Genomic DNA, 22,692 nt, shown 5'->3' with positions numbered 1-22,692 from the left:
ATGGTTGTTTGTGGTCCTAAAAAACTATCAGTGGTTGCAGCAATCCCTCTATTAGAGGATAATCTCTACCACAGCTGATGGGTCTTGAGATGACTTAGGAGCCCAACACTGGAACCACAGATCCACCTTCAGAAACTGCAGGTCATTCTGCAGGGAGCAGTAGGCTGCAGGCTGGGTTTCTTTTCCTTTGCACCTCACAACATTCTCTTCTGTGCTCCGAGGGCAAGATACTTTACTTTGAAATTGGCTGCTGCTTGATTGAGATTGTGGCACCATTGGAGTAGGTTACCAGCCAGCTCCTCCCAACTCTGGATGACAGTATCTGTTTTCTTGAATCATGCCTTCAGTGTGTCCTTGTAGCATTTCCTTAGGCAACTGTGAGATCTCAGGCTGTCACTAAGCTAGGAATAGACCATGTATTTTGGAAATCAAGAGTCAAGCATCCATACATGAAGCCTGATCCAGTGAAGATGGTGCTGGAGGTTCACTGATTCAATCTGGTAACAATTACTTCAGCAAGGATGCTGACGTTTGTGTGACGATCTTCCCATTTGATGTGGAGGATTTTCTAAAGGTGTCACTGGTGATACCTCTCCAGCCTCTTGAGATGACAACAGTCAGTTATCCATATGTCACATCTATAGAAGAGAGTGGGGATGGCAACTGCATTGTAGAGCTGGATCTTGGTGTCTTTCCAGAGATAGTGATAAACAAAGACACACTGAAGCAATTTCCCAAAGGAGGCACTTGCACATTGGATCCTGTGCTAGGTCTTCTTCTCAATGTTCAGTCTCTAAGAGAGGTGGCTACAGAGGTAGGGGAAGTACTCAACTACATCCTGGGCTTTTTCCCCAATGGTAATTTGAAGTGTGTGTGTGTGTGTGTGTGTGTGTGTGTGTGTGTGTGTGGCCGGGGGGGGCGACACATTCATGGCCTGGGGAAGCCTGATACAGAATTGCAGTCTTCTCAATGTTGAGACAAAGAGAGATCAAAGTTCAGTAGGCTTCTCCAAAGTGATCCAGCATGGTCAGGAGGTTTTTGTGAGGATGGCCCAGTCAATGTATTGAAGGTTAAGGAAGGTTGTTTTGAATACTTTGGTCTTCAAATGAAAATATCCCAAGTTGAAGAGCCCTCCATCCATTCAATGTCAATTCCTGAAGAAAGGCAATCCTTAATGAGAACTGTGAAAAAAAATGGAAAACAGTTGGGGCCATGAAGCATCTTTACTTGACCCCAGTTCAGATAAAAAATGGATCCATTTCCAATCCACTACAAAGAACAGTCACAGTCATCTTGTTGTGCAGAAGCCTCAAAACCTTTATGTACTTTTCAGGTTATCCAAATCTGGCCATAACTTTCCATAAGGATTCATGATTGATGGACTCAAAGGCCTTAGTAAGGTCAGTTAATGCCATATAAAGATCCTGATGTTGTTTCCAACACTATTCTTGGACCTGGATGGCAGGAGAGATCATGTCAAATGCCCCAGGATGGTCCTGGAATGAGCTGGGTGACTTTAATTGCCTAAGACGAAGGACCCAGGTGACTTTAATGGTCTAAGATAAAGGAAGTTCAACTAAATGACTTAAACGTTTGCTTTTTGTCTTTAAAATTATGCAGCTCAATGTTTAAGGTCTTACCTGTGATCTCTCATAAACTCAGTTTCTGCATCCATTCTGTCTTTGCTAGCAGCTTTCATTGCCCACACATTCAGTTTTGAAAGAAGCATCTTTACCATTTTCATTCATGTTCTTCCTCATGCATTGGAGAGTTACTGCCTTCCTCCATTTCCCCCTGAAAAGATGCATATAAAAATGGCACCTGTGTTTATGCAGTTTCTGTGATAGTTATTTTTTATACTAATCAGTTTTGTCTCATTATTTCTCCAGATCATGCGTTGAATCCATTAATTGCCTTTTGTCCTATACATATTGTAACAAGGGGCTTAACCCTGCTACTATAGGTGAAACTAAGGGTGAAACCAGAACACAGGTGAATAAGGGAATGAAGACACACATACCAGCAACAGATAAGGGGATAAGGATCACAGCTAGACATAAAAGGAAAGGCAAGGCACCAAACATTGCCCTCCGGGCATTGGAAGGAAGAAGAGGAAGATGATGCGGTTCTTGGTGAAGTTACCTAGAATTAGAAGGATGCCACAAACAGAAACACAAAGAGACAACCCCGGTCTGGTAAAGCGTGGCCCTGCCTCAGAGATAAGCCACTGGAGATTGCCCAGCAAGACCTCAGGGAGGTGGGATCTCTGGTCACTCCAACCCCTGGTATGGTGTTGGGTGATAGAAGCAGTGTAGAACTGCCGTTATCAGAGCGGGAAGGAGCAGCAAAGGAACTCTACCCAGGGACTAAAGAGGCCAGCAATCAGCCAGACAAACCTCCCCCAGGGTGGGGAGAGAAGAGTGAGGGGCACAAGCCCCAAGAACCAAGTTCCAGAGGTGACCGGCACAACTGGAGCAGTGGGGAACGCTGCAGTGAACACCTGAGCGGCTGGAAGGCTGCAGTCTCTCTGAACTGGGATCCAGCTGCTTCGTGCCAATGAGTAAATTAGCATGAGCAACAAGTTTGCAACACTGTTAAATAAAACCAGCACTTGTAAAGCTTCCCACTGGGTGGTCTGGAGTCCTTTACACTCATCTCAAGGTTTAACATCAGATTTATTTCCATCTTCTTAATCATGGCAGGTGAATCTTTGAGGAAGGAGGAAGCGAATAGCAGATACACTGCCACACACATCTTAAGCTCTTCAGGCTAGGAATTGTCACATTGCTTTAACAATGCCTGGTGCAGTGGGACCCTGGATCTATGACCAGGGCACCCAAAAACTACCACAATGAAAGTAGTAAATAATTGTCTGCAGGCAAAGTACAGAGTGTGCACATAAGAATTTAATGGTATGAAATAAATTGAATTAACTATAGGTTGCAGATTATTTGCTTCATTTGTACCATGAATACAAGTACTGCTGAGTAGAATTCTTACACACTTTGCAAGTATAGTAGTAGGTAATGAGAAACCATAATACCACTAATGACAACATATACAGAGCTCCACTCCTTACTCAAGAAGGAATCCGAGTGGAAACAACCATCCTCAGCAACTGTCACAGCTTTGCTTTATATTCTTTACTCAGCATCTTCAGATAATGGTGAAGTGAGGAAAAATGAGAAGTTTAATGTCCTCTCTAACATTTTAAGGAACAGTATCTTGTGAAAGTTTCATCGTCGTTAGGCTCATAGCTCATTACTCATGTGTCTTTGCTACAGGTCAGCAAATGCAAGACTAGCAAAAAGGTCTGAATCTTGACAGGGTAGGTGAGCATGATATGATAGCAATGTCGGAGACTGTAAGGCTAAAACTAGTTAATCTAAGAAAATAGCCTGGAATCTACAGTTAGAGAGGAATTATAGTGTTTCATTCTCTAGTTTTTCATTGTCTACAATGTAATTACTGGACAGAAACAGAAAAGAAAAAATTGGGTGTTCCTGTCACCTAAAAGGGAATAGGTAACGTTTATATAGCTGGAAGCTGGCACTCCAGAACCATTGTTTAAACATGAATAGTTAAATTATATTTTACCTCCATAAAAGCATGACATGGAAAGTTTGAGTCAACCAACACTGCTCAGATAGTGGCTTGAACTCCAGTACTTTGTTGTGCTTGAAGAAACTTAGGGCATTTACACATACTTTGGGAGATCCACTGCTTCAGAGCAGACTTGATTAATCGAGTCTGCTCCTCATGCACATTGATGTGAACTTCGCTGCACCGAGTACAGTTGTATAAGCAGCAAAATGTGCACCAGCACACAGCAAATGGCGGTGGTGTGCTTTTGAACTAAAACACCTTCTATGTATTTTAGTTCAAAAGCACACTGCTACCATTTTCTGAGTGCTGATGAGCATTTCACCACTTATACAACTGCAAGCAATGCAGCTCTGGGCACTTTTCGAAAAGCCCAGTGCTGCAATGCTTACATGTGTACAAATGCCCTTTAAGTCTGTCTTAGTGAAATGATACCACATGTAAGTAGGGGTGGGGGAAGGAGTCAAAGGCTTGTTTATGGATACTGATAGTGCAAAGAAAAATAAGGAACCTGCTCATTATCAAGTTGTTGTCAAAATAATTCCAATGCCCAGTCAAGTTTGTGTGGGATAAATAGAACCTGCTATTTATTGATACCTATTCAACAGAAATCTCTCTATCATCAGAAATTACAAAATTACATTGGAAATAACCCCTACTGGCTATATTAAAGACTGTTAATTCTAGCACATCCCAACATGCCAAATTCTAATCACAACAACAGGGGTGTAGATTGTAGTTGTGTTGTTCTAAGGACATCGGCAGACAAGATTCTTTGAGTGAATCTGATATCTTTTGTTAGACTAACTTTAATAGCTAGAAAAAATTTTCTTAGCAAGCTTTCAGGTTTAAAAACCCTTCATCAGGCTGAGGAAGCATCTGCAGTTGGTGCGTGCTCTTCCTGAATGGAATGACTAGTAAAGAAGCCAGAGGCTGGTATGCATGCAAGAAAGGCAGTCAGTGAAGATGTAAATAGAGGTGTCAGTGGGTGAAAGACAGGTGATGGGGGAGGGGAAGAAAAGAGGGATGAATGTAGCAGGTAAATAGTGGAGAGGTACCTGGAGAGTCAGATGTCAGGTGGGTTATAATGTGTCATAAATACAATGTTTCTATTTAGTCCATGACTTTTTTGTATCCAGGAGGCTGATGAAGTAAACTTCATAGGCTCATCTGTGACAAGTGTTTTATAAATTCAAACAAGCCCTGAACCTTACTAACTTCATCAGGAGAAGCAAACTTCCTAAAGCCTAAAATACACCGAATGGATCCAGACCATGCCATGCCATGAAATGCAAAGCCTGCCAACATACCTCCACTACCTCCACAATTACTACACCCCACAACAGAACTGTCATCACTCCTGGATCTTACAGCTGGACCTCCAGAAACATTATATATCTCAGCCAGTGCACCAATGCCCTGATGGAAAATACATAGGAGAGACCAGACAACAACTGCACACCAGAATGAATTCACACCGGAAACCTATTAAAGACAAGAACACCCAATTACCAGTGAGAGCACATTTCTCACAAGAAAACCACACTCTTTCAGCTCTAACCCTTAAACAAAACTTACAAAACACTTTTCACAGATGAGCCTATGAACTTCACTTCACCAACCAACTGGATACAAAAAATCATGGACTAAATATAGACATTGGATTTATGACACATTATAACCTGCCTGACATCTGACTTCCCAGGTACCTCTCCACTATTTATGTGCTACATTCATCCTACTTTGTCCCCCCTTCCCTGCCTCTCTCACCCACTGACACCTCTACGTGCATCTTCACTGGCTGCCTTTCTTGCATGCATACCAGCTTCTGGCTTCTTTATTATTTATTCCATTCAGGAAGAGCACACACCAACTGCAGATACTTCCTCAGCCTGATGCAGGGTTTTTAAACCCAAACGCTTGCTAAGCAAAATGTTTCCAACTATTTAAGTTGGTCTAATAAAATATATCGGATTCACCCAAAGAACTTGTCTGCCTATTCACAATAACAGGCATAGATATAGAATCTTACTGCTAACAGATTTATACCACAGTTGTTAAGAAGAATCTAAACTCTTTACTATGTCACATTTTTATGCTGGAGCACATGAAAGTTCAGAACTCCTCAAGAAGATTGTTCTCTTGCCAATATACTTCATTAATATTCAAATAAACCAAGGTAATACCATATTGCATACAAAGGAAACATTTCCCCTCCACCCCTTTTTTTGGGGGGGTGATGCATTCAATTTGATAAAAAGGGAAGGGAAATCAGTAGAAGTGCTACCAGCAGTAACAAAAATAATTCATTATTTATACGCTAGAGCAACAAGACCTAACAGTGTTCTTTGCTCCCCATGGAATATTTTCTTGTCCAGTATCTTCCAAAGTCAAGCATTGTTGAAAAACCCTTGCATTATCTGCCACAGCCCAAGACTATTTGCTCCACTTGATTTTATGACTAACAATATTTATTCAAATGCCTATGTCTCCTAAGATTCAGGAGTTGGTAAGCACAGAAGCTATGAATTAAGAAGTCTCCTTGAGAGCAGAATTAATTTATTTTAAGATGCTATTCCATTCCTGTGGTCTCCTATCAAACTCATGTACAGAGCTACTTATCTAAAATTGGGGATGAATCCAAGAGTTGGTCAGCAAAATTGGAGGATTTCCAAATTCCTATTTGGACATTTTTGCCTGTAAACTACCCAGTTCTCTTGTGAGCTCAATATATTTTACATGCTATATCCCAAAAAGGAGAAAAACTTTCATTTGTTTTAAATTGTTTATAAACATGTATGATTTTTTTTATTGTTCCATTTAACAAGTACTTTTGCATTGGCTCTCTCTAAGGAACTGCCTTTTTTTGTTCTTGCTATGAAATAATAGTTTTGCCACCAAAATACTAAAGAAATATGGCTGTGACAGTCACAGTGGGAAGAATCACCACTGGTTTGTAGTTGGTTACCATTTAAGAGTACTGTGCTTGGTAGAAAAAATAGCTTTGGCCTTTTTTAAAAAGAAAAAAAATGTGCTAAATTATGTTCTTCCTACCAAGGTCTCAGAATCAGTGTCATAGTTAATAAATTAATGCCTTCATCCATGAGTCTTAAAGAGCTTTAAAAGCAATAAATTAAAAGTTGTACCACCACCACAAAACAGATGAAGGATTGATTATGTAGGTAGCTCACTAAGGTACTGCAATGCTGTCCCTTGACAGCAGTTCACTATAGAACTGAAAGGGAAGAAGAATCTTGTATCCAGCTGAAACTGCAAGGGAAATTCAGGAAGACAGAATGCAATTATCTGAGATAGAATCTGGCCAGGATGCTAAGGTTATAGAATGAGAACTTTAATGATCATAGTAGTGCCCTTTGTGAAGTAGAAGAGCCAGGACTCAGGTGCAGGAAATACAAAGAATCCTCATTCAGGATGCAAAACACAGCTTGTCTTCATACTCCAGCTTGCACACTGCAGCACAAACTTTTTTGCTCTCTAATGAGTGTGGGTTGGTTTGTTTGTTTGTTTCAAGAGCCTGTCATTGTAATACCTAAGGGCCATATCCAAAAAAATAGGCATTTCGGTGATGAAAATGGATTTAGGGGCCTATATTCTGCCCCTAGATGTGAAGTTATGATCCTGGCTATGCCTCAACTCACGCTTCAACAAATTTCCTATCAACAAAGTCTCTGGTAAACTTTCTTAAAGCATGTTTTACATATACTGGCAACCTGTTCTGAAATATATATACACTGGAACATACATGTAAACTGAAATCTGTGGCCAGAGCACTAGCTACTACAGCACTCACCAATGGACCTGCATTGCATAATCATGCAACATCAGCTCAATTTCTGGCCTCAGATAGGAAAATGTGATAGTCACCAACCTATCTGATCTAAAAGATGCCACTTCCACGTCACAAAGTCCCATAATACCTGTTACATGGGAAACTGATTAAAAAAAGACTCATCTCATGACTTCATGCTGTTCCTAAATACTCCTTGGTTGACTCATCCTTACCCAATGCTATTCTGCTTGTGAAATGTAATGGTAGTTATAGCACAGTCTGGTGCATCCACAGATCATGACTCTCCTATGTAAAACTTTCAGTTCATTTTATTTTGCCTTGTGACAACATCTCATATGAAAACATATGTTCTGGCAGACTACTCTGGGAAAACCCCAAATCTGTATCATAAAACTCAATTTTCAAGCTCCGGTATTTCTCATATTGAATTTACATGTCATGAAATATTGTAGTCAGCTTTTCATTAGGCTTCACTTACAACTTCTCTCATCATAAAAATGCAGAGGAAAAAAATTTACAAAGAAACAAAATGCTTTCAACATGCTCTGTGAGCCAACTTACTCCAAAAAGAGTATTTGGCATGAAGTATCAGAGCAAAGTACGTAATCAGTCAAAATTCAGAAGGCAAAGTGAGCTTGAGCACACTTGTTGCTTGAAAACAATGAGGATTGTGCTGGTGTGCACTGCTAGCATGAGAGCTCTGCAAAGCTTTATTCTGTGGGCAATCATGACACCTTTTGCAGCTACTGGGATCAGTCGTTTTTCTACCCTCCCTACAGGGTGCATTCATCCCCAGCTGGCCTTTCCATCTACCTAGTGTAGAAGTGTGCTGGGCCAGTGGTGTTGTCCTCTCCCCACTCCTCAGAAAGGTGAGCATGCACAGTAAACATTTATCTTAAATAGTTCTTGCACAGCACACTCCTCCCTGAAATCACTAGAAGTCCTCCCCCTCATTCCTTACACAACATTGTACATAGGTTAGCCTAGAAAACTTTACAGCCCTTCCTCCTTGCAAGAGGTGGTTTTCTGATGTTTGAATGCCTATTGTAAATATAATGAGTTTGTGTTCTCAGTTACATAACACTCCTATTGTACAAGTTTAATCTAATGACTTGTCGGATGCAATAAGAGGAGTGGTACAGCATGGCACATCACCAGCACAGCAAAGTATTTAGGAGTGCGCAAACTGTTATGATAAATTATTTTCTTGACTTCTTGGATTACAATGTTACTTTTACCTGGCATTTTTGGGAATTGGAACTTAATGAACTTTTGAAGAACCGCAATATGGGTGCTTGCTTCCAATGAATCATCATGACAGAATCTGCTTTCATAAGAAGACTACTTTTTCTTTATAGAGGACAATAAATTTAGCAAGCATTCAATCCTGGTTTTGTTTATTATTATGATGAGCTTAACACTAGTTTTGCTAATTACCACTGCAGTGGACCAGATAACCTACAGTATTTTTACTAACAGATGTGCCTTAAATATAAAATTATAAAATTGTAGGACTAAAGAACTAGAAGGTAGAAAAGTTTCCTATTTTGAAACTTTTTCTGTTTTCCAGAAAAGTCAGACTATTAGACTTCAGAACCAAGTACAAGACACGATTCTAGTCAATTCTCAGCTCAGCTATTTACTCTTTATTTATTAGCTTGGACTAGGAAACGGAGATATAATGTAAAATTGGCCTTAGTGATAAGAAAAGAAAGTGGTTACAGCAATACTTCAAAAACCTTAGTGCACTTGAACCAAGTTTGTTTTTTGTTCTCTGAATATTTATGTGGCAGTGGCTTAGCCACTACTGGGAAGTGATCTCCATGATTCTCATCATGTTTTCCTTGTGTTAATATTTGAAGGACAAAAAACAGCACATTTTTCGTTCCCTTTTCAGACTTTTCAGTTTTATCCTATTTATCCCTGAAAGACAGAGACTACTGTGCAAATATTTTGACTAGGATAAAAAGGAAACTATTTCCTAATCCTAATGCCAGTACAAGACCTAACCTAGTGCTAGTAATACAAGCCATTAGTTTGAATCCACATACACAATATCTGAATGTTGTGTGAAACTAAAATGCTAAATTAAGAGAAAATATCCTCTTTTATAAGCACATTTAATGTTCTGCAGACACTAACAGCTGCTTTTTTCAATTCCTAAAAAATTATATCAGTGTTTATTAATGACTAAACATCCAAACATACACCATTCATTTGATTTATTTATAAGTTTAACCTTTTGCAAATAAGCCAATGATTTCAATAAAGTGTATTCTGTATGTTATGTATTTATGTAGCACCTACAGTTTTGCTTCACAGGATAAATAGACACACAAAAACCCCTACCAGACCATTTTACAGACTAACTGTGGATATAATACAGTAAGTAAGAGAACAATAGAGAAGGATTGGGTAAGGAAAGGCAACATATAGTTATTCAGTTTTGGAATGAGATGGGATAGGGAAAAGAAATAATATAAAAAGCAAAACTCTGCTTGTTTCTCCATAAGATTTTCTGACCAGTTTTCTTATATACACATTATAGTGCCAATAAGGTTCTCTCCCTCTTGCACATTGTATCAATTTATAAATAAATGTACACAAAAATGCATACCTATATAATTGAATATATCTATAATGGTTTAACTTAGAAGTACCATAAAGGTTATGATCTTTCTCCAAAGCAGTGCCACAGAACAGCTGCTGAAAACAATGGTGTGCACAGAAGAACGCTAATGACCTAGGGAGCATGAGACAACAGTCACTAAGCCCTTATTTCATTTCAAGCCATATGGTTGCACAGTGAACACCCAGAAGATACATCCTTATTCATTAGGATTCAGTGTCACTGAAATCCTGTCTGGCCATCTCTCAAAAAGCCTTTAGTTTTATCCCCCAAAGACCTTTTGGAAATTGAACTTCTTGACCCTATACTGCCTCCTCCAATCAGATACATCATTCCGGTTATCTGCTACCTGAAGAGGTGCCACTAAGCCAAAGCCATTATATATAGATTCTGAACATCATAATGGAAAATAAAATTAAATTTTTTTTTTTTTTTACTCAAAACCTATTGTGGAAGAGAGGATAGGCTTTTCCTGAAGTTTTAATACAAGTGTATACATTTAAAACATAAAACATCATTTGACTACTTAGGGTATGTACAAGTGTTACATTGTTACATTTAGGTCAACCTAACCAAGATTAGCTCAATCTAAATGCCTGGGCTTCCAGGCATTCACAGAGTTCTTAAATCAGCTAAAAGTGGCATGCCTTAGGAACTAACTTAACTCCTCTGACTACTTCCCTGCCAGACTGGGAAACACCCTCACCCCCTGCAGATGCACCAGCCCACTCCCTTCCCCAAGTTACTTACCACAGGACGTCTGGGATTGTGGATTAAAGTAAGCTGCCTAAACCTAAACTGCACCCTGTGAATACTTTATAACACCCTTGGGGGGGCGGGGGGTGTACACACACACACACACAGAGCAATATATCAAATTCCAATATACAAAATTAGGGGTGGAAGGGACCTCAGGAGTTCATCTACTCTAACCCCATGCTCAAAGCAGGATCATCCCCAACTAGATCATTCCAGCCAAGGTTTTGTTGAACTGGGCTTTAAAAATCTCCGAGGATGGAGATTCCACCACCTCTCTAGCTAACAACTGGGGGACTGTGGTGTTGACACCAATACAGTCAATTGGGTCACCAACTGGCTGGAGGGCTGCACCCAGAGTGTGGTGGTGTATGGGTCATTTTTAACCTGGGGGATGTGGGCAGTGGGGTTCCGCAGGGCTAGGTCCTTGGGCCTACACTATTCAACATCTTCATCAGTGACTTGGACGAGGGGGGAAAAAGCACCCTGTTCAAATTTGCTGATGACACTAAGATGTAGGGGGATGTGGGCATGCTAGAAGGGAGGGATAGGCTACAATCAGACCTAGACAGGTTACAAGGGTGGGCGGATGAGAATAGGATGGTATTCAACACCGACAAGTGCAAAGTGATGCACCTGGGGAGGAACAACTGGCTCCATACCTACAGGTTGGGGAACTCCCTTCTCGTCAGTACGGAGGCAGAAAAGGATCTTGGAGTCATCATTGACTCCAAGATGAACATGGGCCGGCAGTGTGGGGATGCAGTCAGGAAGGCCAACCGTACCTTGTCATGCATCCAGAGATGCATCTTGACTAGGTCCAAGGAGGTGATCCTCCCCCTCAATGCAGCACTGGTCAGGCCACAGTTGGAGTACTACATCCAGTTCTGGGCGCCGACTTCAAGAGGGATGTGGACAACATGGAGAGGGTCCAGAGGAAGGCCACTCACATGATCAGGGGGCAGCAGGGCAGGCCCTACGAGGTGAGGCTCAGGGACCTGAACCTGTTCAGCCTCCACATGAGAATGCTGAGGGGGGATCTAGTGGCCTGTTACAAACTAGTCAGAGGGGACCAGCAAGCACTGGGGGAGTCCATGTTCCCCCGAGCACTGCTAGGAGTGACCAGGAATAACAGTCACAAGCTGGTAGAGGGTAGATTTAGGTTAGATATCAGGAGGAGCTACTTCACAGTCAGGGCGGCTAGGATCTGGAACCAACTTCCAAGAGAAGTGGTGCAGGCTCCTACCCTGGGGGTGTTTAAGAGGAGGTTAGATGAACACCTTGCTGGGGTCGTTTGACCCTAATAATCTTTCCTGCCATGGAAGGGGGTCGGACTAGATGATCTACTTAGGTGCCTTCCGACCCTAGAAACTATGAAAATATGAAACCCATTCCAGTGCTTCACCACCCTCCTAGTGAGAAAGTTTTTGCTAATATCCAACCTAAACTTCTCTTACAGCAACTGGAGAGCATTATACCTTGTTCTGTCATCTGCCACCACTGAGAACAGTCCAGCTCCATTCGCTTTGGAGCTGCCTTTCAGGTAGTTAAGGGCCACAATCAAATCCCTCCTCAGTCCTCACTTATGCAGCCTCTCCTCAGAAGTCATGTGCCCCTCTGGTGGACTCTATTCAGGACTGGTGAGGCCACATCTGGAGTACTGTGTCCAGTTATGGACCCTTCACTACAGAAAGGATGTGGACAAGTTGAAGACAGGGGAATAATCACTTCCCTTGACCTACTGGTAACACACCTACCAATGCAGTCCTGCCCATGAGTTCCCTGAGGGTGTCAAAGTCTGCTTTTCTGAAGTTTAGGGTCCTTATTCTGCTGTTCTTCCTTCCTTTTGTCAGGATTCTTAACTCAATCATCCTATGGTCACTGATGCCCAAAATTACCATCCACTTCTATGTCTCCCACCAATTTTTACCAGTTTGTGAGCAGCAGGTCAAGAAGAGCAAGGCCCCTAGTTGGTCTCTCCAGTACCTGAACCAGGAACTTGTCCCCACCACTCTCCAAAAACTTCCTAGATTGCCTGTGCACTGCTGTATTGCCCTCTCAGCATATGTCAGGGTGATTGAAGTCCCCCATGAAAACCAGGGCCTGTAACTTGGAAACTTCTGCTACTTGTCTGAAGAAAGCCTCTTCTACCTCATCCTTCTGGTCTGATGGACTGTAACAGACACTTACCATGACATCACCCTTGCTGCTCTCCCCTCTGACTAACTCAGAGACTTTCAATAGGCCTATCTCCAGTTTCATGGAGCTCTGATGCAGTCTGTAGCAGGACACTAGGGTGCCTGCTACTGGATAATAGTAATGTGGGCTCAGCTGCCACTCACCAGGGCAGCACAGGTGGGGATTGCCAAGGCAACCAGGCTGGTCAGCTGACCAGAAGGGGGCAGGGCCTGGCCTACATAAACAGAGAAGGCTGAGGCCAGAGGGCAGTTTCCCTTCTAGCAGCCAGGGAAGAGGGAGCTCTGATGGAGCAAGCAGAGCAGAACATAATAGAGAAGCCTGATGGCCGGAGAGTGTCTGCTTGACAATACTGGGTGGAGGAAACCCTGACAAGGATATGTGAGGGATAGCCAGGTTGGCTTGAAGTTTAATGTTGTAACCCAGGAGTGGGAGTATTCTGTTTTGGTTATGATATTAAACTGGAGGACTGGGTGAGGCTGTAGGGGTGGAGGAGGCCTCAGGGGAGCTCCCCAGTAGTGTGGGGGGGCGGTTTCCCAGCACCGGAGAGTGTGCCGTGTTTTGGGATGTCCTGACCCCGGCCCAGTGTGGGCAGCTATAGGGAGGAGCCCAGTGTGGGTGTAAGCAAGAAGCCCCAGTGGGGTGTATGACCCAGCGAAAGGGGTCTGGGGCCAGGTAAAGTCGAGGCCGCCTGAGCCCCGATCGTGAAAGGCCCAGTGGGGCGCAAGACTCAGAGAAGGGGGTCCAGGGCCAGGTAAGGCTGAGGCCGCCTGAGCCCCAATTGGGAGAAGCCCAGTGGGTGTAAGACCCAGGAAATGGGTCTGGGGCCAGGTAAGGCTGAGGCTGCCTGAGCCCCGATTCTGGGAAGCCTGAGTCAGGCGTAGGATCCAAGAAGGGGTCCAGGGGCCAGACACAGCTACGGCCACCTGAGCCCCGACTGCGGGAATCACACGGCAACAGGCCTCAGTGCAGGCGAGAGCGTGTGAGCGCGGAGAGACAGGCCCCAGTGGGGTACTGTCTGTATGGAAGAAGCCCCAGAAGGGAGGTGAGCCTATTGAGCAAAGCCCCAGAAGGGGGGCAATGCAAGCACAGGGGACAGGCCGTGTGGGCGACGGCCAGACTTACAGGTAGCCCTAAGGCTAGAGTGCACCGGGGCAACTGGACAGATCATTGACTAAGTTAAATCAAGGCACTGTGTCAAAGCAGATAGAAAAGGCAGCCTCCCTTAAACATTTAAACATCAAAGACGTGGCGGGTGAGATCGGTGAGGGTGCATTGACACTGGCTTGACACGGTAGCCAGGGGGCACTAGGGGAGGTCACGGCACAGTCATACAGCTTTTTTACATACAACACAACACCTCCTCCTCTTCTCACCTGCCTGTCCTTCCTGCAGTTTATACCCATCCATGACAATGCTCTAAGAATGCAAATTCTCCCACCAAGTCTCTGTTATTCTAATCACATCACAGTAGCTTTAAAGTGCAAGGACTTCCAATCTTCCAGCTTGTTTTCCAGGCTCTGTGCATTTGTGTACAGACATCTGAGGTGACTAGCCGATTGCCCTACTTTCTCAGGAAGGATGAGGCCTCCCCTGTTGCCCTCTCCTGTTTCTGCTTCCTCCACATCTCCCACTTCCCCATTTATCTCAGGGCTTTGGTCTCCATCCCCTAGCAAAGCTAGTTTAAAGCCCTCCTCACTAGGTTAGCGAGTCTCTCCACAAAGATGCTCTTCCCTCTCTTTGTCAAATAGATCCCAACTCTTCCTAGCTATCCTTCTTCTTGAAATAACATCAAAGTCAAAGAAGCCAAATCCCTGCTGGTAACATTACCTATACAGCCATGCATTGATCTACAGTATGCATCCGCTCCTTCCAGGGTCGTCTTTCCCCTTGACTGGAAGGATGGAGGGTACACCATCTGTGCCCCCATCCCCTTCACCCTTGCATCCATTATATACACAGTATATAATTAAATACTGTAGCAAGTTTTGTTAACTGAGGACAAGTCTCTCAGAAACCTGTGGAGGTAGGCTTTAAACTGTAATTTACACCCTGATTTTTCTAAATGTATACATTAAGCTATCACTAATTACTGCACATTTACATAATAGAAGGTATCGTAAACATAAATATAAAGTAGAATATAAGATTTAGAAATAGGCCCTCAAGTAATATGAGAGAATGACCTCAAAATATTACCTATATGACTTCTACTAGACTTGAAGAAAGTAGAAATATGCGAGAGCCATACTGAAAAAGAAAACTATTGAAAAGCATTGACTAGAAAATGACAACTTAAGTTAAAAAAAAAAAGATTTAAAAATCACTACAAATTCAGCTAACCCAGCAATTAAAGTCAGTAATATCTATCAAGGTTGTCAGAAGATGAAATCAAAAGGTAAGCCAAATACTTTCTAAAGGCTTACCATTTTCTCTTCCCCACACCCTAAATTTAAAAAACCTGATAAACAAACCTCCTTATTTGATTCAGAAAATCCATCTCTCCCCAGTTTTCACAAAAACACTTAATATCCATAAACCAAGTCAGAGATAGTAATATATATTAAAATTCCTACCTTGTTCAGGTCACACTTCCAAGTCTATAAAAGCCCTGGGTACATCTGTGAAACTCTTTGCTGCAACAATGATTCAGTTAAAAAGCTGATTATGTTAACAAAAATAAGTAGGTTGCAGAAGCCAGTTCCTCAGACACTTACATAAACGGGTCTATCAAAGTGCTTGATATGTTAATTTTTAGGAAATTTGGCTATTTCCAAGATGGACAAGCTTGCATCCTCTTCCTTATCCTATAGCAATGGACAAAAGGGAGGTGAGCTGATTTGGTCACTCCTAATTTGCTTATAAAGCATTCTGTGGTTACAAAGGGACAGGAATGTCTGCTAGGCAGATGCCAGCAGGAATAGAATGGTGATTGAATGCATCTTCAAAAGACACCAAAGTAAAATGTCTTCTGAAGAGGAACAACGCTGAATTGCACACCTGTGTTTGCTGAATCCATCACATCTGTGAAAACAAAAAGGAGGTATTTTAATATAAATGGAGAAAACAGGCAACAGCTGGAGCCAGAACTCATCCACAGGCCTACCAAAGTTAAGCTTGCCAATATCATTAGGGATATCCTCTGTTGGTATTTAAAGTAATGCAAGAGGGAACAGTGACAATGCTGACAATGGTAACATTGCCACCTGAATTCCTAGGATGTAAGTAATATAACCATTTTATTTGGGAGCAAAATTTTATATATTTTTATATATATTCTTATCTCTTATAAATTCAAGAGTTATTTAACTAACCATGTAAAAGGAGCAGTAACATCACTGAAAGAACAAGGCAGCTGAATGTGCTGTATTCTGTGTATACCAGACATTGAATATATCAAAGGTGGGAGTTGAGAGACGCGAAGTGATGCAACTTATTGGGCAGATTACAAACAGTTGGATCGTGTTGAGAGTCTGAGCTCTCACTGGTTTCTGGAAGTTGTCAGAAAGAGGTGCTGTCATTATGGGATACATGAAGGAGAAAAGTGTGATATGCCGGTGGGAAATTTAGTCATGAAAGCAGACTACTTAATTAGTAACTACTCAAAAAATAATAAGCATTGCTGGAGGATGATGAAAACTGTCTCTTTCCTCATCTGTTTATGTTTGGCATCTGCTCAGTTTATAGTATTCCTCCTCCTACTCCTTCAGAATCTTCATGAACTCTATGGTGTGCTCAAAAAGCAGCAGGCAATTGTGGCCCGATTCCTTCTCTTGCCTCTCTCAGGTTCCCTGGCTTACAAATGGATCAGGTTCCTTTCTCAACTCCCTCTACATGCTACCAAGATATCATCCTGCTTTCATTGCCTCTTGGAACTTGTTAAGATGATCTTTGTCTTACTCAGTGAGTTGGAAAGGCTCCTGTCTTCACATAGCAGCATGTGAACAAAGGATTGAAGTGTCACAGATTAGCAAGGTACACAATGCTGTGGACCAGATGCTCACTAAGTGCACATCTACAGACCTTCACTGAAGTCAAGAATCTAAAGCTTGCATGTTTCTTTACATGGCTTGAGGCTTTCATACAACTAACCAAATATTAGAAAACCTCATAAAATTGATGGAATAACTATATGCATGAACACTAAGCATCTTTAAAATTTTCTCAGAAGTCCATCTTAATGTTGGACTGCTATCTGGTACAGTCAGATGTAGAGTTCAAGTTACTTTACTTTACACTTTTTCTAGCTTCCTGAGCTTGTAAACAACACAAATGTCCCTTAGACATAATTGTAGCCGCTTACAAATTACCTCCATATTTGACCTGAGATGTTTCAATCTTTTCCTTGAGAGCTTCCACAATTTGGGTGGAGACTGGGCACAGAAATGAGGCAAAAGGTATTTGGGGGTCAAAGGGAGACAAATACAAATGTTCAACTTAGATGAAAGAGACACTAGAAGCAAATGCTGTTCCGTTACTTATATTGTTGTCATGTAGATTCATATATAACCCAAACTGACAAAACCTAAAGCCAGATAATATATGCATTTGTGAATACTCTTCAGTCATACAAGACTTTTTCCATTCAAACAAATTCAAAGATGCAATGAAATACCTTTTTGTTGCAGTTGTTAATCTTTTTTTTATTCAAACCCATTTTGTTGTGTGCAAACCATCCTTCCTCTCTCTCTCTTACATATGCACATAAAAATTCACAAGCAAACAAAAATGCAACAATGGCAAAATAGTATTTGTCCTTGTCCTTCTAACAATGGAATTGAAATTCATGGGATTAGTTTTCTCTGAGCTCCCCCCAATCCAGGCAGCACCTCTGCAATGACAGAAGCATTCACCTCAATGCTGGCTCCAAGTATGGGGTTTGCTAAGCATATATACTCCCTAGTTGGGACAATCCTGACAGTTTATTATATTAAAGTAGCAAAATATTTATGCACTCTTTCAGGCCACGTACAGACATGCACTTTCTTCTAAAGGAGTTGCTCCTCTCCCAGTAAAAATCACAAATATACAGATATGGAGGATTTTTATCCCGAAGCAAAAATGGTTATTCCAAGGGAAAAATAACTGGGGAACATCCAGAGTTAAGCCACTCCTGGGAGAATTTCTCCTGGGAGAGCAAAACTTCTATATACTTGCCTTCTGAGAAAACCCACAGAACAGTCCTTCAGTATTCTAGCATGCTTTTGTCCCAGCCCCTCCCCACAACATAGCCAGGGAGACAGTGGATCTCTTCCTCTAGGCAAGCTGAGATCCCTTTCACAATCCCCTCATTGTGCTTCAGAGAGACTGTGTCAGCCAAGCAAGGCTGCCCTATGCACTGTCATCCGTCACCAAACAGACTGGGAGCTACAGAGTAGTCTAAGATGTGCACAGAAGGGCTGCCTGGTTGTGCAGAAGCCCATTATCTGAACATGTGTTCAAGGGTCTCTGGGTAAGTTTTTCTACCTGGAAAACAAGACCAGAAGAATTCTCCATGATCATCTGAACGTGTGTACATAGCCTTACATTTAATCACAAATAATTCCATAAACTTCACTGGATTGAGACCATGACACATTAAAGCCAAATTTTTACTATACCAGTAGAAACCTCTTTAAACTGCCAATGCAGCAACACAAGCACAGAATAACTTCACAGGACCAAATCTTGTTTAACTGTCTGATCACAACATACTTTTCCAGACTAGTTAATTGTCTCTCAAAAGTATAAATAATACAGCATTATATCTCCATGGAGTATTACATATTTTAAAGATGCAAGCTTTTCCCTATGTAAGTAAAGTTATTATCCATATTTTCTCCCACTTTAATATAAGAATAAAAAATTTCAACCCTTGCCTTCAATAAGTTTATTACCTCTTTATTACAAAGAGACACTGAGATAACAGTCAAGAAATCCATAAACTTCCTACCATTCAAGGATATGGGATATTTATCTCTTGAACCATTTAAAATTGCGGAAGATGCAGAATCTCATGCATGATTACAATGTTTTTGTCATAGCTAGAAACTTACATGGGGCTATAAAACATGACTGAGATTTTTAGCTGTTTGTTTTAAACAGGAGCAATGAAGTATCTATAACTTTATTGTTTTTTTGTTTGATTTGGAGGAAACTTTCACAGGTGGTAGCCTCTGTTAAGAACATGAAGCCTACCAAGTTTCAAGAAGATCAGTGCAGGGGCTCGGAGGGAACTGCACCCCAAATTCCTGAAAGCAAAACTCATGTTGGGTGTATGTGTTAGACCACAGAGGGGTGAAAACTGCAGGGGTGGTAGCCCCTGATAAGGCCATAAAGCCTGCCAAGTTTCTCTAGAATCTTTTCTGAAGCAACTCGGAAGCTCCAAATCGATTCAGAAAGCCTAAAGCTTCCAGCAATTTGATTCAGATTCATAGATTCAGCCTCCAAATCATCTCTGAATCCGAATCATGATCCAAAGCTTTGTACAGCCCTACTAGAAAGGAGTGCAGTACTATGTAACGCTACACAACAGAGAAGGTTCTTGCAGTCCTTTACTATGTATCTGCACAGCAGTGCTCACTCTATCCATACAGAAACCAGATAGTTTAACTCAAAGATTTTTCTTTCCAGTAGTTCTGTAGCAAATTCTCACCCAAAGCAAACATTTGTAGAATGTCTATACTACATATGACAACTCAGAGTTAAATTAATTGACTGTCTAGTAGCTTAACTCAATAGCTCTATCATAAACACATGCCCTGGATGAACAGCCAACCTCAGAGCTTGTCTACATTCAGGTCCATTTAATTTTTGGGCTGCCTACCTGGATGTCACTAGTTTGACTAAAAGTGTAATTTAATATTAAGTTAAACCAAGTCATAAATGTTTAAAAAAATAAACATTAGGACTAAATACAATTTTTTTCAAAAATATTTTTCTATTCTCTTAAAAATTCTTCCTATATGTGACTACTCTTACACATACACCCCTTTTTGATTTACCCAAGTTGAATATACCTGACTTTGGTGTATCATATCTGATTATATCAGGTATACATGAAGAAAAGAAGAAAGGAAGACATGACAAGCCACTGTCTCGTCTTCCAGTGCAAGAAAAAATATTTTTCTATTATCACTCATTGTTCCTAAGCTTGTTCTCCACAACATAACAGAGTTTTCTTTTCTCTCTTCAATAAATGTGTTGCATTTCCTAATCATTTTGCTAGGCTTTGACAGTTTTCTTATTATAAAATCATTGACTTAAACAACTGCACCCCTCAGGAAGACTCCTAACCCACCTAAACTATAGTTATGGTCATGATGTCAGTTTGTAGGGAAATTAAAAAAAGAGAGCACCCCAAAAGAAGCAAAACCATTTTCATAAATCTAAATGCAACTGCAGCTGCACCAAAACCCCTGAGTGATTACTCCATGTGATACAAGCCTGACCGTCAAAGTTTCTTATATGCCCTGTAAGCTCAGCAGGACAGGAGCATATATTTTTATCTGTACAGTGGCCTTTGAATTGTGCCATAAAAATATAAAAAGCTAATTACTGTACTTCTCAAGATTCATAGATTATAGAGTTGGAAGGGACCCAATGGATCATCTGAGAGCTGCTTGGAGAATACCTCATCTAGGTCATTATCCTGCTGAGGAGATCTGTAGTAGATCCCCACTACCAAATCCTTTTCCCCTGGCCCCCCCAGATCCTGACCCACAATGCCTCGGTATTCTCTTCTTCCACTCCTGCCTTGATGATGGAAGACATATACTTCTCCTTAACACAGAGCGCTATACCCCTACCTTTTCTCCCCACTCTGTCTTGTCTATACGACCTGTATCCCTCAATCCCTACCACCCAGTCATGCGTAGAATCCCACCATGTTTCAGTTAAGCTGACTAGGGTCACACTGTGTGCTATCAAGTAGGAGTGTGAGTTCCTCTTGCTTGTTCCCCATACTTCTGGCATTTGTGTAAAGACATTTTAACCCCCCAGTGGGTGCTCTTGGTGTCCTTTTGCCTTAAGGGTATGTGTTCTCCTTAGTGCTTACCTGGTTAGGTCCGGTGCCTTGTTTGTGGCTTGCCAACCCTAGGTTCTCATCAAACACCGGTTCCCCATCCCCCGTCAAACCTAGTTTCAGGCTCTTTGAAGGAGATCAGCCAACCTGCGGGAGAACAGATGCTTACCTCTAGGAGAGAGATGAAGATCATCCCATCCTAGGAAGCCTTCTCCCTGGAAGTGCTGGTCATGGTTGTAGAATCCGAATCCCTCCTGAAGATGCCATCTCTGGAGCCACTGGTTGACTTCCCTGATGTGGGCATCCTTACGCCTTCGGCTGCTGCCAGCTGGAAGGATGGAAGAGAATACCACCTGTGCCCCTGAATCTGAGGCCAACCCCCAGCTCATGGAAGTCCTTCATGATGTGGTCAGGACTACTCCCAGTTGCATCATTAGTGCCCACATGGACAAGGACCATGGGGTAGTAGTTGGAGGGCTTGATGAGTTTAGGAATCTTTGCAGTGATGTCACTGATCTTAGCTCCAGGCATGCAGGAGACCTCTCTCATCATGGGATCTGGTCAGCAGATCAGCCCTTCCATGCCTCTCAGAATTGAGTCACCCACCACAATAACTCGACATTTCTTCTTCTGCCTGGGCAGTGGTCCCCCAGTCTGCCCGGTGGTGGCTGCAGGGACCACCTCATCTGCATCCTTCTCTGCCAGAGAATATTCCTCCTCTTTCTCCTCCACCAAGGCTGCCAGGGCCCTCTGAAGATATGCAGTTCAGTCCCAACATACTAGAGGAGGGGTCGGCAATGTTTTTGGGCAGAGTGCCAAAAACACCTGCAATTTCAACTTGTAAGATGTTGGTGTGCTGGGGCAGAAGATGGGGGAGCCACAAGGGGCCCGATCCCTGTTGTAGCCATGTAGCCCTGGCCCCTTCCCTGCTATCCACCCAGAAGCATGTGCTGAGCAAAATGCCTTCTAGTGCCACATACTGGCACCTGTGCCAGGGGTTGCCTACTGTAACAGGGTGACACAGCAACCCTGTTACTAAGATGACAGAGAGTAACCCTGTGGGGTCAGAAACAGAGCAAGCATAGCAAAGAGGCCTGTGTGACTGAGAAGAAAGCTGACACTGGCAGCTATTTTCATTGGCAAATCTGCAGGGTGGGGTGGGAAATAAAAGCTGGCCACTCAAAATGAGTAATTGCCCCAGGGGGCACGATGAGGATGAGGGACCAGAGGTGAGAATCAGATAATGAGACCCAGAGTGGATCCTACCCAGGTGTACAAACCACAGCCAGATCTCATGCTCAAAGAAGGCGAGAGAGAATTTCTACTTACCAGGTCCAGATAGCCATGGGGATGCCACTGGGGAAACCAGAGTCAGAAACCCTGGAAGATGAGAAAGAAGGGTTCAGAAACAGGTTCAAGAAAGACATGGGGGAAATGGTGGTATGCCACTTAAAGTGATAGGCATTTCTTTCTGTTAATGAAGAGGGAATATTTTAATAAATGATATCACTGTGACTGGCTCAGATCTAACAGTATCTGTCATATATTTCATTGGGGGAGGGTATTAATTCTTCTTTCTCCCATCATAAAGTCATGGCAGGTGAGTCCCTTCCCACCAGAAGAAATTGAGGGCTTGACATCACCTACCCTTCTACACTTCCGAATTAGAGCAACCCTAAGAGTGCTCTAATGTAC

At 42.2% G+C, this 22,692-nt stretch overlaps 1 long non-coding RNA gene across 1 annotated transcript; it reads right to left on the bottom strand.

Annotated features, from left to right (window-relative positions):
- Positions 1 to 1,011: 1,011 nt before the first annotated feature.
- LOC149864960 (uncharacterized) lies at positions 1,012 to 22,380 on the bottom strand. The gene is made up of 4 exons (XR_016442682.1): positions 22,327 to 22,380; positions 21,167 to 21,325; positions 1,641 to 1,794; positions 1,012 to 1,181 (listed from the first exon to the last, which is right to left on the bottom strand). It is a non-coding gene; the product is annotated as an uncharacterized LOC149864960 (long non-coding RNA).
- Between the last annotated feature and the right edge of the window lie 312 nt (positions 22,381 to 22,692).

This window comes from Crocodylus siamensis, chromosome 5 (genome assembly GCF_052110815.1).
Source record: "Crocodylus siamensis isolate JL-2025a chromosome 5, ASM5211081v1, whole genome shotgun sequence".
NCBI lineage: Eukaryota > Metazoa > Chordata > Crocodylia > Crocodylidae > Crocodylus > Crocodylus siamensis.
This window is presented reverse-complemented; position numbering and strand designations above follow the sequence as displayed.